Raw genomic sequence first — 15903 nt, 5'->3', positions numbered from 1 at the left:
TACCTCTACTGCTAGCCTACTGTAGATAGCCAGGCCACTATTATCTTCAAGGAGAAAGTGAGGTCTGCAGATGCTGGAGATCAGAGCTGGAAATGTGTTGCTGGAAAAGCGCAGCAGGTCAGGCAGCATCCAGGGAACAGGAGAATCGACGTTTCGGGCATAAGCCCTTCTTCCTGAAGAAGGGCTTATGCCCGAAATGTCGATTCTCCTGTTCCCTGGATGCTGCCTGACCTGCTGCGCTTTTCCAGCAACACATTTCCATCTCTGATCTCCAGCACTATTATCTTCAGATGAGAAACATTCCCCAGAAATTTAGACAGAAGCTTGGTGACCTTTTGTGTTCTGCAAGGGTAAGTGTCACAATTTTCTCTTTGCTATTTCACACACAATCTAACTCTGCCACAGCACACAGCTCTTATCAAGGCTAATGCTCTACCACCCTCACTATTGCATGGAACATCTCAACTTATCAATTTGCAGCCACCTCATCCTCCTAAACTACTGACATTATTGGCTCTCTGAACTTCTTATTCATTTGCTGGGGATACCTCACCATATTTTCTGCTCTTGCATTGCAACTAACAGCTCTTCCAGTTACTTTCATCTCACTCAATTCCCCCTTTTGCATAGTTGAAAATGTCACACAAGGTGGAGTGGGTTGGACTGCCTGATATTCATGTCCTCACCCCATAAGAGGGGAAGATTCTCAAACTGGCTGCAGAGAATTGAGATTACTCGTGAAAATTCTGGGACCTCTAGTTTGAAAATATATTGCCATTCCTTCACTGTTGTTGGGTCAAAATTCTGGAATTCCCTCCCTAACTGCATTGTGGGTCAACCACAGCAGGTGGACTGCAGCAGCTCAAAAAGGCAGCTCACCACCACCTTCTCAAGGACAACTAGGGACAGACAGTAAATGCTGACCAGTCAACGATGACCACATCCCACAAATTAATATAAAAAAAGGATGCAGCAGATGTTGTAAAAACTGAAATAGTTGTTTACATTGGCTTTTTAATGTGCAACAGGAAAGATGAAAATCACTAAAGCAGCATTTGCTTTTGTGAGCAAACAGAAGCTGCTTACTTACTTTTGTGATAACAAAACATCTACATATATCAAAGACCCTCACCCAACTCTGATCTCTTCAGAAGTGGATTTTGCTTAAGTTATCTTTAGCTTGTTGCTGTATTGCTCCATCATATTGAAAATGATGTTTCTTTTGGTCAATGTCCTCATCTTGTGGCTTGAAAAATGGCTGCCAGTCTCCTAGCTCCTCAGTGTCCTCACGTCCCTCTCTCAGCCTCCTCTAATTCTGCAGAGCCCAGCATGCTAATGAGTCACCCTCCATCTGGAGTATACTCCTCCAGAACAATCCAAGCATTGTAACAACATATTGAGGAGCCATCAGGTCTGTTCCACGATGGGCCAGGTGGAAGAATGGGCTGCATTGTATCTTGTTTGACCTCAGTAAGCAGGTTCCATAAAGGAGTCATCAGTACCCTTGCAGTCCTATGCTGTTTCTGGAGGCACCCCTTTAACAGTCATTATCCCCTCTCCATCCAACTTAATGACTCCAAACCCCATGCTTAAGTTTCCTATTTTCCCCAACACAGTATGCACTTCCCCTGATAATCCCCCTTGGAGTTACCTGTCTGAAACTCCAGAATGACCATGGCCCAACCCCTATACTGAGTTGTGAGGACAACCCTTGATGAACACGGCCCAGTCCCTGGCTGATGCCTGACTGACTTAACTATAACTCCCATGTTGGATGGACATGACCTGCAGGACTGACTGTGGCCCGGGTCACAGAGTCTCTAGTTCTCAGACTGGAAAGACACAGATTCATAGACCCTGCTTGCATCAAGCAGCCCACTGAACATGCCCTTGAGGTTGGACAATGCCCTTGACTGAGTGTGGTCCTGACTAACCATTGTCCATTCACTTGAATAAAAACTGCTTCACTTAGACTTTCAGACATGGTGATTTGGTTGAAACACATGCAGTGTGAGCTTATTGTATAAGCTGCTGCCATGAAATATAGGTGTGATATTAATGTGTCATGTTATCATAACCGAACATCTCTATCTGTTGACTATTGAGTGCTGGCAGCCATGAGAAGCTGTCTAGCTTTCTGTCCATGCTAAGAAGCAAGGCAAGGTAGAGATGCTGTGAGGCAGCAAATTCTGAATTCTACGGCAATATGCTAAAAGGCAAGAGATATTCTGAAGTCTAAGTAAACACAAAGTAATTATACGCTAAGAAAGCAATCTAAGAATCCTGATGTGTAGATGCATGAGATGAGTGTGTGTCCCAGCATGCAAACCAACCTGGCAGGATTGTTGAAATATGCAGTGTCTTTGAGCTCTGAGGCACAGTAATGAAATGCTGAAATATCTTCTGAGTTAGTTTGAGACTGAACGTAATGATGTGGCAAGGCTGGTGTTTTGCTGATGCAGACTTCCGTGAATGAAAGGTTGATCTGGTTACTGCCCATGGAGAGTGCCATGAGATATTGCTCAGTGAAGATGAACATAGAGGCCAAGACAAGAAGCCAGTGAGTTGCATCTGCCATGTAACTGCAGGACTTTAACACTGGGGATTGGTGCTATCTAGTTTCTCCATTACTATTACAACCTTGTTCTTAGTTTAAATTTTAAAATCAATCAACTGCACTAAGTTGTGAGCAGCCTGTTTATTTCAAAGTACAGCACATTTCAGGTCATTGCATGGCCTTAGATCTCACACCTTGGTGCCATATTATCATTCCTTGAAAGTCCCATTGCATTTCTAATCTCACTGGCCTCATTACCACTTTTCCTTAATAGGTCACCTTATATTTCTAGTCTCTTATCCCCCATGCTACCTGTTAATATTTACTTCTAATGTTCAGGTGCAACTCTTGCTTGAACTCACTGTTGAAAATAGCCTCTTTATTCCAATATGCTGTTCATTCCAGATTGCAAACTGTTTTGTCTCCTAGATTGTGTGATTAGGAGACTTACTGTCTTTTAAATGAATCCAATATACTCTGTGTTCGTTCTAACAAGTACCTTCTCCAGTTCTCTTCTAGTCATGTGCTCTTGCTCATGATTTCTTAGATCCACTATGTTAACCATTACTCAACATAAATCATTGAGGATATATTGGAATTAATTCCAATCATGTCCATCACATCCTATCTTGAGCAAAGCCCCTACAGAAATTGTTGAAATTCATTTTTCAGCAGGAATATCATGCTGAACTACTTTAAGTTTATAAAGCATTTTACAAAATCTCAGTTGTCCCAAAATAGTTTGCAACTAAATACTTTTAAATTGTAATCACTTGTTGTGAAAGAGAACATGGGAGTCAAATTGCACACCACCAGATCTCACAGCCAGCAAGGAGTTCAATGATACAGCCATTCATAAAGAACTCCAATCAGCCACGTCCTTCTGTTTAACCCATACGTTACAGGCTAAGTAACAGCACTCAGAAAAAAAACTCGGGGATTAAAATTGTGAAAACATCAGCAGTTTTCTAATTTGCATCAGCTTGTAAAAATGATCACATTCATTAATGTTAAAAATGTCTTTGGGTTTATGCTGAGATTTATCACCCACGTAGTCGTCACCATCTCCTATTGCTTGTCTCCGTGTGTGTGTATGCATGCCTAGTTTGACTGTGCTGCAGCTTCCAAATGATTGATTCACAGTTCAGAAACAGTTGGTTTCAAATTGCCTGGTGAATTAACTTGCTTCATTTGACATGTTAGCCTAGAAAGGTTAACTGCTGAGCATCTTGCAGCAGGATGAATTTTAGTTGATTGGAATATTTCTTTGATCAGGACAAAATAGAATGAGAATTGAAATTTGAATTAACCAACGATTCAAAATAAGACACTCAAATTAAATAACAAGTTTTAAAATATATTTTTATTGGGGAAATTTAGCACAATTTCGAACAATATTAACAGATATGGTAAATTCTTCTTAACTCACCATTGTTTAGCTCAAATGATCTGTTCTTACAAATGTTTAATTTTACAGCTTAATGGATAATTAAAATATGTTGAGCAAAGATTACACCACTGATGAGAGTACATGGTATTTTAAATTAATGACTGAATTTAAAGCAGTCTATATGATAATATCCCATGACTACCACAAAAACCGACTGAATATCACAACAACATGCAGGAGTTTACACTTCTTTATTTGTTCCTGTTAGTTAAGTGACAGTGACAAGGTTGTCCTGGGTGCACATCCCTTGTTACCCTGAGCAGGTAGTAATGTGACTTCTTCTTGTCCTTGTTCATATGAGATGGTAGCAGCTGGGAAATACTATCCAAGTAAAGATTAAACTGGAGTGGGTTAAGATTAGCAAAACCGTGCTCAGGCATTTTGCTCATAGTATAACATTAATTCTTTGACATACTCGAGCTTTCACAGATTCTGCAGAGAAAGTTCACAGAAATTAGCTTTCCTCTTTATACAAAAATACGAATTAGGAATAGGAGTAGGCCATTTGGTCTCTTAAGCCTGCGCCACCATCCATAAAATCACAGCCGATATAATTGTAACCTCAAGTCTGCATTTTGGCCTTCACATGATAATCTCTCACCCACTTAACAAGGATTTATGTAACTCAGCCTTAAAAATACTGAAAGATTTTACTTCCAGCATCTTTTTATTAAGAGAGTTCCAGGTGAAAAATCTTGACTAATCTCTGTTTTGAATGGATGACCCCTGATATTTAGGCAATGACCTCAAATTCTAGATTCTTCCATTAAGTGGAAATTTCCTCCCCATAACTACTCTCTCAAGACACCAGTTGCAATCAAGTCACTTTTTACTCCAGTGGATACAAGCCTAGCCTGTTCAACTCATGCTCATAAGGCAACACATTCATTCCAGATATCTCTGAACCACCACCACCATTACCACCACCACTTCATTTACATCACTTTACATTGCACCTTTTTGCCAGTGGTCCTATGGTCAACTGCTAGAACATGAACAAATACAAAATGAATAAAGGTCATTGGTCTGTCAAGTCCTTTCATTTCAAAATCATTGTATGCTGTCAGGAGTCTGTCCTTGCTCACCAATATTAGCATGTGTCTATACCAGGGGGATACATTTTTTGATTTCATGTATTTGGTAGCGATTTTTGTTTTGACTGTACATTTAATTGCAACCAAATTCTCAATAGGTGCTATTCTGGATTAGGTCTTGAAGAGTGTGCAAGCTCCTTCTGCAGCATCCCAGGAAGTAAATCAAACAGTGCTATTCATATTGGATAACACTCAATCAGTTCATAAAAAGAATTCTGATCCAGATCTTTTACAAGTGTTAATAACTTTCAACTCAATGACGTCTTCTGGGAGTTTAGTCAACATTTAAGTATCCTGGACGGTGAGGAGATTCCTTTTCTCATTCTAATCTTGTTGGAGGGTTGTGAAATTTGTCTGTGTCCTTTGATCTTGCTCTTTATAAATTAAAGAGAAAAGTGGATTTTTTTGTGGTGAGTGGCTCCAAAATCTATCTAAGTTAAACATTTTGCTTACTTCAATTGGATTCACACTTTCTATGCTACGAAATCCTGGTATCATATTTTTCATGGTCTTTTATTGAGCAAAAATATAATTGGCTGCTTGAACCTTCCTTCGTAATGTAGCCCTAATTGACCTGAAATAATTTAGTTTTTCTTCTTTGAACTCTTTAATTATTATTTTGGAAGTAGGGTGAAGAAAAGTTCAGCACTTGCCTCGTTGTTGAGCTGTAAAATGTTAAGTAACATGTTCTGATTTATAATCCAATGCCCTCTGAAAGTCACAAGAAGCTGATTTGTTTTTAATAATGAACTGCTTCTCACTGATCAGGTGCATTGCAGGTTAAAAATAATGATCAGCCCTAAATCATTTATTTTTCAGTTTCTGGCAATGGAAATTCTTTTGTGTCACTCATTTTTACACTTAACTGTTTCTGTATGAATTAATCAGTAGTGTTCAACATTAAAATTTACATACCTAACCAATGCAAGTCTATTAAAAGATAATCAGCCTTCCCATAGAGCAAATTCAATTATAATACGACAGAGGATTTCTTCGATGTTATTAAAAATGTTCCTGAGGAGATCCTAGTGGATTGCCAGTTGCTTTAGCTCTAGGAAGAATAATTTCTTCGTAATCACCACCTGCCTTTTGTTGTGAAGTCAATTGTCAATTCTGTAGGTAATTTGTCATTTATTCATAAGTTTTAACTTTCCTTATTAATGTTACTTGAGGAACATGGCTCATTATGAATATCTGAGTAACCTTCGTTTACTGGGCTACTCTTAATTAAAATGAAAATGTGTTGCTGGAAAAGCGCAGCAGGTCAGGCAGCATCCAAGGAACAGGAGAATCGACATTTCGGGCATAAGCCCTTCTTCAGGAATGAGGAAAGTGTGTCCAGCAGGTTAAGATAAAAGGTAGGGAGGAGGGACTTGGGGGAGGGGTGTTGGAAATGCGATAGGTGGAAGGAGGTCAAGGTGAGGGTGATAGGCCAGAGTGGGGTGGGGGCGGAGAGGTCAGGAAGAAGATTGCAGGTTAGGAAGGCGGTGCTGAGTTTGAGGGATTTGACTGAAACAAGGTGGGGGGAGAGGAAATGAGGAAACTGGAGAAATCTGAGTTCATCCTTTGTGGTTGGATGGTTCCTAGGCGGAAGATGAGGCGCTCTTCCTCCAACCGTCGTGTTGCTATGGTCTGGCAAAGGAGGAGTCCAGGGACCTGCATGTTCTTGGTGGAGTGGGAGGGGGAGTTGATGTGTTGAGCCACAGGGTGGTTGGGTTGGGTTGATAGAAATGGAAAAGTCTCGGAAGGGGAGGGAGGAGTCTGAGATGGTCCAGGTGAATTTGAGGTCAGGAACTTCTCTTTCCAATCCTCCCACTTCCTCCAAACCAAAGGAGTAGCCATGGGCACCCGCATGGGCCCCAGCTATGCCTGCCTCTTCGTAGGATATGTGGAACAGTCCATCTTCCACAGCTACACTGGCACCACCCCCCACCTTTTCCTCAGCTACATCGATGACCGAATTGGCGCTGCCTCGTGCTCCCACGAGGAGGTTGAACAGTTCATCCACTTTACCAACACCCTCCACCCCGACCTCAAATTCACCTGGACCGTCTCAGACTCCTCCCTCCCCTTCCTCGACCTTTCCATTTCTATCTCGGGCGACCAAATCAACACGGACATTTACTATAAACTGACCGACTCCCACAGCTACCTAGACTACACCTCCTCCCACCCTGCCCCCTGTAAAACCGCCATCCCATATTCCCAATTCCTTCGTCTCCGCCGCATCTGCTTCCAGGAGGACCAGTTCCAAAACCGTACAACGCAGATGGCCTCCTTCTTCAAGGACCGCAATTTCCCCCCAGACGTGGTTGATGATGCCCTCCACCGCATCTCTTCCACTTCCTGCTCCTCCGTCCTTGAGCCCCGCCCCTCCAACCACCACCAGGACAGAACCCCACTGGTCCTCACCTACCACCCCACCAACCTCCATGTACAGCGTATCATCCGCCGTCATTTCCGCCACCTCCAAACGGACCCCACCACCAGGGATATATTTCCCTCCCCTCCCCTATCAGCATTCCGAAAAGACCACTCCCTCCGTGACTCCCTCGTCAGGTCCACACCCCCCCACCAACCCAACCTCCACTCCCGGCACCTTCCCCTGCAACCGCAAGAAATGCAAAACCTCCCCCCTTACTTCCCTCCAAGGCCCCAAGGGATCCTTCCATATCCGCCACAAATTCACCTGCACCTCCACACACATCATCTATTGCATCCGCTGCACCCGATGTGGCCTCCTCTATATTGGGGAGACAGGCCGCCTACTTGCGGAATGTTTCAGAGAACACCTCTGGGACACCCGGACCAACCAACCCAACTCAACACTTCAACTCCCCCTCCCACTCCACCAAGGACATGCAGGTCCTTGGACTCCTCCATCGCCAGACCATAGCAACACGATGGAGGAGGAAGAGCGCCTCATCTTCCGCCTCGGAACCCTCCAACCACAAGGGATGAACTCAGATATCTCCAGTTTCCTCATTTCCCCTCCCCCCCAACCTTGTTTCAGTCAAATCCCTCGAACTCAGCACCGCCTTCCTAACCTGCAATCTTCTTCCTGACCTCTCCGCGCCCACCCCACTCTGGCCTATCACCCTCACCTTGACCTCCTTCCACCTATCGCATTTCCAACGCCCCTCCCCCAAGTCCCTCCTCCCTACCTTTTATCTTAACCTGCTGGACACACTTTCCTCATTCCTGAAGAAGGGCTTATGCCCGAAACGTCGATTCTCCTGTTCCTTGGATGCTGCCTGACCTGCTGCGCTTTTCCAGCAACACATTTTCAGCTCTGATCTCCAGCATCTGCAGTCCTCACTTTCTACTCTTAATTTAAATACCAACTCTTCAAGGTATTCTTGAAAATATTGCAGCTTAGTATTGCTATAACTATGCTGATTGCTCTTTGTAAACCAAGCAGCCAAGCAAGAATTTTTGACGTTGAGTGACTCCAACATTATTTATCGGGTGATAAAGGAATATAACTTAATCAGACCTCTACCACTTCCTGGTCAACCAAGTACCCCAATACATAATTGACCCCTGTAAGTCCCCGATCTCTCACAGAATTGTGATGGTGCAGAAGGAGGCCAGTTGGTCCATTGTGTCTACACTGGTGCCAATCTCATACTTTCTCCAGGACCTTTTATGTTGTTTTTATCAAAGAATCATCCAATGCCCTCTTGAATGTCTCATTTGAACTTGCATCCATCGCACTTCCAGGCAGAGCATTCCATTCCTTAAGTACTTTTTGAGTGAAAACATTTTTCCTCACTTAGCCCTTGCTCGTTTTGCAGACCACTTTAAATCTATGCCCCCTTTATCTTGATTCTTTCATGAATGGGAGCAGTTTATCCAAGTTTCTCATCTGACTAAACCCCAATCCAAACTCTCACTATCCAAATGGTACAATAAAACTCTGTCCTTATTACTATTGTATTACTATCGACTAATGTGAGCCTAATGTTTTTCTGGGATTGGAGACCCATTTCAGTTGCCAGATGTTCACAATTTCTTTTAGAAAGCTATCTGATTTACTGCACATTGTCAACTTAGTGATATTTTCATTTGACTTTTTTCTGTTTTGGAAATGCATATAATCCTCACTGAGATTCTATTCTCACTTTAAGTTGGGAGCAAAATAAGATTTTCTCCTGGACTCCAATTTATCTGGTGGCATAGGGTTTTGGAAGCTCAGCAGAATCTCCAGGTTTAAGAGTCCACAGAGACTATGGAAGATTGCTGGTGATTGAAACAACATCTGAAAGATATATGTAAAATGGTTTAATGAATTCACTATTAGATGCTGTCTTTTAATGAGATGATTTTTCAATGCAATGATGTATCATGATGTTAATTTGACCCTTGTGTCAGACACTACTGTAAAAATGTGGTCAAATATTATAATACTTCTCCACTGGAGGAAGTGTATAATGTATTGTATAATATATAATGAGATAAATGAGGTAGCATGGGGTAGTATGTGGGGAAACCAAGATGGCATGGGAAATCTCAGGGTGCATGGAAATTGTGAAATGATAGGAAGTGAATGGGAGTTGAAATGGGTGAAGGGTGAGGTTTAGGGGGTCTTTAAACTATGATGGGAGCTGCAGTGTTGGAGAACTAAGGCAGACTTTCTGGACTGGGTCAGTTTGCATCTCAGGGCTGCTTGCTTGCTCTCTTAATGATCACTCCAATTGCACCTCCCTGGATCCCTGCCATGCATACCCATCTTGTCCACCTCCATAACTACACTTTTCATGCCTTCCATTGTGGCTCTGCAATGCACTGCAAACGTGACACATTTTGTGAAAAGGTGCAACTCCTGTGGGAAGTCATACATAGGTCAGGTTTATATTTTATAGGTTGCAGAATTGTGCAGATTGGTGTTTCCTGACACCAGGCAAAAGCTTCAGCCCTATACCTCAAGATTAATACAGGAATTAGAAAAAAAAGATTCTTTTTAGTTGATAAATTGAAAACTTTCCAAATAAGGTAGAACTTTTCTTTCTAACAGGTGAATATACTACACAAGGAGTCATCGCAATGAGGGGTTGTCAGTGCTGGAAGTTGAATACCTTTTCATCTAAAATCAGAATCAAGCACAGCCAGTCAACCTAAGGCAACGTTTAACAAAGATTTAAATGCTTACCTGAAAATTTGCCCTGACTCCAATATTGATGCTGGACCTTCCATTGAACTTAATGTGAGTTTTGGATTTCCCACAATGTCCGTGTTTGTGTTTGCTAAGGGCGTTTAACACTTGATTGTGGAAAACAATGGATAGTTTTGTCTTGGGTTGAAACTGTCTGAGTCAGATCCAGATCACACAGGAAAAAAAAAACAAAACATCATCTTACAAACTGAGAAAAATGAAACAAAATGGGTTTAACCCTTGACTTGCTTCTCAATAGGCAGAGAAGGTTAAGAACAGGAGAAGGAATTTCAGTTCAAATAATCTCAGCATAGCCAGCAGAGGGCAGTGGTGGTTTCTTTATCAGCTCTGTATCTAGTTTGTGGTATTGCACAGGTTCAATGTCTTTCTTTATGATAATTTTGATCTAAGTTGAAGCTTTTCATCGTATTTTACTGTATTATTCACTGTAAAATGCGAGTGACAATAAATAATTCAATTCAAACCTATAATGTATTAATGCACAAATTGGCATAATATGTTATCACTTATTATTTCATACAATGTTCAGCCAGGAAGGGAGATAGTGGGTGGAATCTTACCAGGTCCTTAGTGGCATGGGCTGTGGTGAGAAATCTGGTCAGATTGCGTGATAAATTCCAGCAAGGCCTTTCTCAACTTTAGGAACAAGTCGTTGTATTTTCCAACATAGTTCTAGATGTCTGGACGAGATTCTGGCTAGGATGTGGCAAGAGGCCTCTTAAATGTGGATTGTTGCTTGTTCTCACTCTAATTGACACCAAGTCTCACCTATCAATACGTAGTTTCCTGTTGTGCCACAGAACAGCTAGAAACTACATGCTGAGAACTTCCGAATGAAGAGTCAGAGTGGTTTATCGCAACTCCAGCTCGACACGTGCTTCTCCAGATTTCCATCTTGGACAGCAGGCATCAACATCTCAGGGCACACTAGGCAGCAGCCACACATGCATGTCACATTTACCCATGCTGTCATTCAACATGTGCCAGCCTGTCTGTGCCATCGTGGCACCTTTTCAGTCCATGTGCAGTCCATGTTTGCACGGTAAAGTTGTACTTTGGACAGCACTGGCACTTTTCATTGCAATGCAACTGAAAAGGCATATTGTGCACATGGACAGGCAAGGATTGGATAGTCTGCATCTCAAGGCTGTTTGCTTGCTGTCTTAATGATCATTTCATTTGCACCTCCCTGGATCCCTGCTTTGCTTAAAATGTTACCGTTTTGTTCTATTATTTTGCTATTTAGCACTTAGACGAAGCCAGTCAGCTTGTCATGCTTGTTAGCAGTCAGCATTCGAGTGGGTGGACATGCTGCTGCACCACACATTGCTGGATCAATCTCACACCTACACCATGTGCCAGCTGCATATTTGGCAAGTGCACTGCATTGCTTTCAACAAATGGCCATGTCTCCAAGTCTTGGGTGAGTAGTCCTCACTGATATCCTGGAGACATCGGCCGCACACAGGGGCTCCTGACACAGTAAGTCAATGGCAGCATCTCATAATATTCCAGAGTGTTGGCACAGGGGGGCTCTGTTTAGGAGCTCACGGTCAGCGGCTCAGTATTTTTACAGTCCAGGAAGTGGGTGATGACCAGATCTGTGAGCAGAGTGCAACCAGTTCGGGAAGTAGCAGGAGGACCGTTTGTACATAGCTCAGTCGGGGATTCTGCTAAATTGCTCAAAGGTTTGGGCCAAGGTCCACCCACTATAACTAAAGGAAGGAGGCAGTTATTGGAAAGCTGCTGCTGCAGGAGGGAGGAGGTAGAACATTGGGATGCAGAGGAAATTACATTATTGAAAGGGGTGGGGCGGGGGGGTCAACTCAATATAGATCATAGAACAGTGGAAAGTGAGAGTTCATCAATGGCAAGCAGCACACTGACTTCGGGGAAGCGGGAATAGTGAGCTACCAAACTTGGTATGCCACCTTGGGCTGCAGGGAAAAGTGACTCAGATGGGTTGGGGGTGGGGACTTGAAATGATACGAGACTTATAGGGTTGAGAGACCAGCCTACTGGGTAAGGATCTTGTTGTTTTGGGGATTCACCCAGATGGCAAGGTAGAGCCTGGAACTCTCAGTCAGTGAACTGGCCTTGCATCATCCTGTAAATCCCAGTGTACTCTGAAAATGAAAATGACTGTGTTCACTCCTGGAGAGCAGGTAAGTGCTGCTCTCTGTGAGGGAGGGGGTCTGTACATTGTAGCTGTGTGGGTCCTTCAAAGGACAACATCAGTGAACCCCCACTCCGTGCAGGGAGGGTGAAATCCACCTGAGAACTCAGCATTCCTGGTGAGCTTTAGGCATTTTCCTACTGTGTACAGTCCACCTTCTGACCATCTAATGCAGGTTAGTGCCTGAACCCCACTATTGCCTGGAATACAACAGCAATGTCTCTGTCCCTGGGGAAATGGAGCTGAAGTTGCTAATGTTGCAGTTGCCTGTGATTTCCCCCATTGCCTGCACATGGTACTTACTTCCCAGCATGCTCCATGGAACATTGTCAGGGGATCCAGAGGGATGGCTTCAGTCACTTTGCGTTTGCTGTTCCAGTGACACAGAGACTCACACAAACAGATCAGAGTGAAACAATTCACAGTTATTCACAGAAGCAATGACTTATCTATCATTAAGTGTCCCTACACCATTAACGGGCCTCAAAAATGTTTCTGTCCTCCTTTCTTTGCCATTACCTCTCAGTGTAATCCTGGGAGCCATGTCTGAGGCCTACTCTTTGAAAGAGCCTGTTGGTCCTGGAGTTTAGTTTTGGCAATCCTGGGGCATTTCTATTCAGAGGTCCTTGTCACATTTCCTGCCCAGAGGGACTTGTACTGTCCCCGGCTGCAACTTTCACAGGGCTGAGGGTGGAGGAAGACATGGCCAATTCTGCAGTGTCCTAAGAGGAGACTTCTCAAGGGGCCTGTATCTGGTTCCACTTCCAGCAGCATGCTTCCTGGCACTACCTTAACTACTGTGGAAACCAAGTGTGAGGTCATGGTTCTCTATGCCCCTGCCTCTTTGTCATTGGTTCTGGGGACTTGCAGCTAGGGTGATAGAGTGCGAGTCCATTCAACAGATGGACCTGGCTCTCCATGACAGCTGGCAACCTGTCCATGAAGCAATCAATCACATGACAATAGGGTCCTCGTGGTGTTGCTGAACTTTTGGTGGGCATTGTATCTCACAAACCCAGTTACTGCTCCTGAGTATGCTTCTGCATTTGGATGAAATTTCAAATTTCTGACATCATGTGGACCTCCCCCACCTGGGTCTAAGAAATGCCAGATGTCTGGGACATGAGGTTTTACTTCCTTGGGCAGCTACAGAGACTTGGTAGAGAAGTACTCACCAGGTTGTGCTCTCAACTCAAAGTACCTAACAAGGTGTCCGTATCTGAGCTGGTGTGGGGTGTAGGAGGCAGCATTGTCATTGCTTCTTCTGAGGGAGGTGTGCTTTCTTCTTCAGAGTTAGATGATAACATCTCTTCTGGGGTATGGCTGTTCACAATAGGCATCATCGATATAATTTTGGTTTATAAGTATGAAGGATTCAATGATTAACTTGCCCATATTTCTGGAGCCATTTATTTTAAACCAACAGAAGAGAGAGAGAGAGATACCTTGAGATGTGCTTTGGGAGAGTTTAATGAGTATACAGATTAAATAATGGAAGCATTAGTTTGCTTTCTGTTTAGAAGGATCACCATTTTTTCTTTGCTTTGGGAAATATCTACAGTTTAGAACTATTGTTTTTTTTTAGTTCAAGAAGTCCTAACAGTATTTTATAAAAAGGTGTGAATTCAAAACAGTTAGGAAATAGTCATCTTGTTGAAAGGGTTTTAATTCAAAGCTCCAGATAGACATGTATAGGTAGAACTTTGAAGAATTATTTGAAGTTCAGGTCAGTTGTGTGAACTAATCAAGGAAGAGGCTACCAAACTCTCCAGACTGGGAATTGAAAGAAACTGTTAAGCTAAACCTTAGATGCCAAACGGACGAAAACGCTTTCTGGTGTTTAATGTGATGGGGTTGTGATAGACGGAATGGTATTTTTGATGTGTATTTGAGATCTTTTAAATTGCAAAATTTCAATTAAATAGCTCAATTCTCTCAATTTTGTCTTTTGTTTTATTGTTAAAACCAAATTTGCAGCGTTGTGTATGTGTTTCAGTGAAAGACCACCTCGATAAATAAAACCCGAGTCAGATTTCAATCAAGACTTGTGATCTGACTTGTCCAGTAATAATATCAGCTGGGATTTTATCAGAACAAAAGCACATTCTTGAAAGCAAATTTTACATAGTACTCATTCATCCCCATGGTGAACAAACAAACCTTCTTAGTATCACACCATCTTCACACTTTCTCCTATTCATCTCACATAGTCCCAGCAGCAGAAGACCATTAAATCCCTTGGAGCATTTGACCATCAGTTCAATTCCCATCCTAATAGTCAATCAGATTTGAATCCAAATCAGATATTTATTTTTGTTTGAAGGAGTTGATTGCCTTGGCTCTCCCTTTGGAGAAAATGTTTCTTCCTTTTCATGTCTCATTTGAGAGGGTTCTGAATTCAAAACCTTCTCTTTTACTTCAGTATAATACCTGTCAATCTGTATTTTTAATTATTTCACATTACTAAAAACAGTTAGAGGAATAATATTAGAACCCAATTAGCAAGGCAGCTCACTGCAATGTGTTTAGGAATGTCATGCCCCATGGGTACAAACAAATACAGAGGAATTAATTAAAGATTTTGACCTGCTGAATATATAATTAGCCACAACTACGCCATGAAGGATTGTTTCAGGCGCTTTGGTGAAATTTCAGACAGAAACAATTCATTCAAAACTTCCTCATTCTATATTTAGAAATTTCATAAATAAAAGCAAAAGGAAGAAATACAACATTTTGAAATGGCTGTTGTAAGTACAAGGTAATAAATCGAGCTGTGTAAAAGAAATGTGTATGGTAGAGAATTAGTTACATTTAGCTCACTGACTTGAATGATTCCTCCTTGAATCTCAGAAACTTCCAGTCATCAACAGCCTGCTTATTATCTCTAATTATTATATTCTTACTGAGAATGAATTTTGTCTCAGTCTTGTAAACAGCTTAATATTTGTGAACTAGCAGGACAGAAAAGAAACATATGTGGCAGAAAATAGTTACAATTCAGTATTGGAATATTCACATCTTGCATTCATAATATGAAATGAAAATGAACAATGGAGATAACTGGACAGCAGTAAAAGTTGCTCAAATTGTAACTCATGCTTAATAATCCCACATTAAAAGTTATAGAGATGTTGTCATTATCTATGCTAACTCAAAACATACTGATATCCCACAAAGATAATAATAGTATGATTTCTTTGGAGATTATAGTGGTTATAATGATATTTTGAACATAGTGACATTACCAGGTGCATAAATTCTTTTGTTAAAACTTATTTTAAAAAGAATGACTCATAGAAGGTGGAAGTTGCTGCCTGGGTCAGCATTAAGTGTCTATCCCAAGCTAGAATCATAGAATCCCTGTAGTGCAGAAGCATTTGGACCATTGACTCCACACGGTTGGTGACTATCCCATCCAGACCAGTCTCTTCCTACATTTCCCATGGC

The sequence above is a fragment of the Chiloscyllium plagiosum genome, unplaced genomic scaffold (assembly GCF_037043375.1).
Source record: "Chiloscyllium plagiosum isolate Xiang-an unplaced genomic scaffold, Cpla_swu_hap1 HiC_scaffold_2, whole genome shotgun sequence".
Classification (NCBI taxonomy): domain Eukaryota; kingdom Metazoa; phylum Chordata; class Chondrichthyes; order Orectolobiformes; family Hemiscylliidae; genus Chiloscyllium; species Chiloscyllium plagiosum.
The sequence above is the reverse complement of the archived record's forward strand: the minus strand, read 5'-3'. Positions refer to the sequence as shown.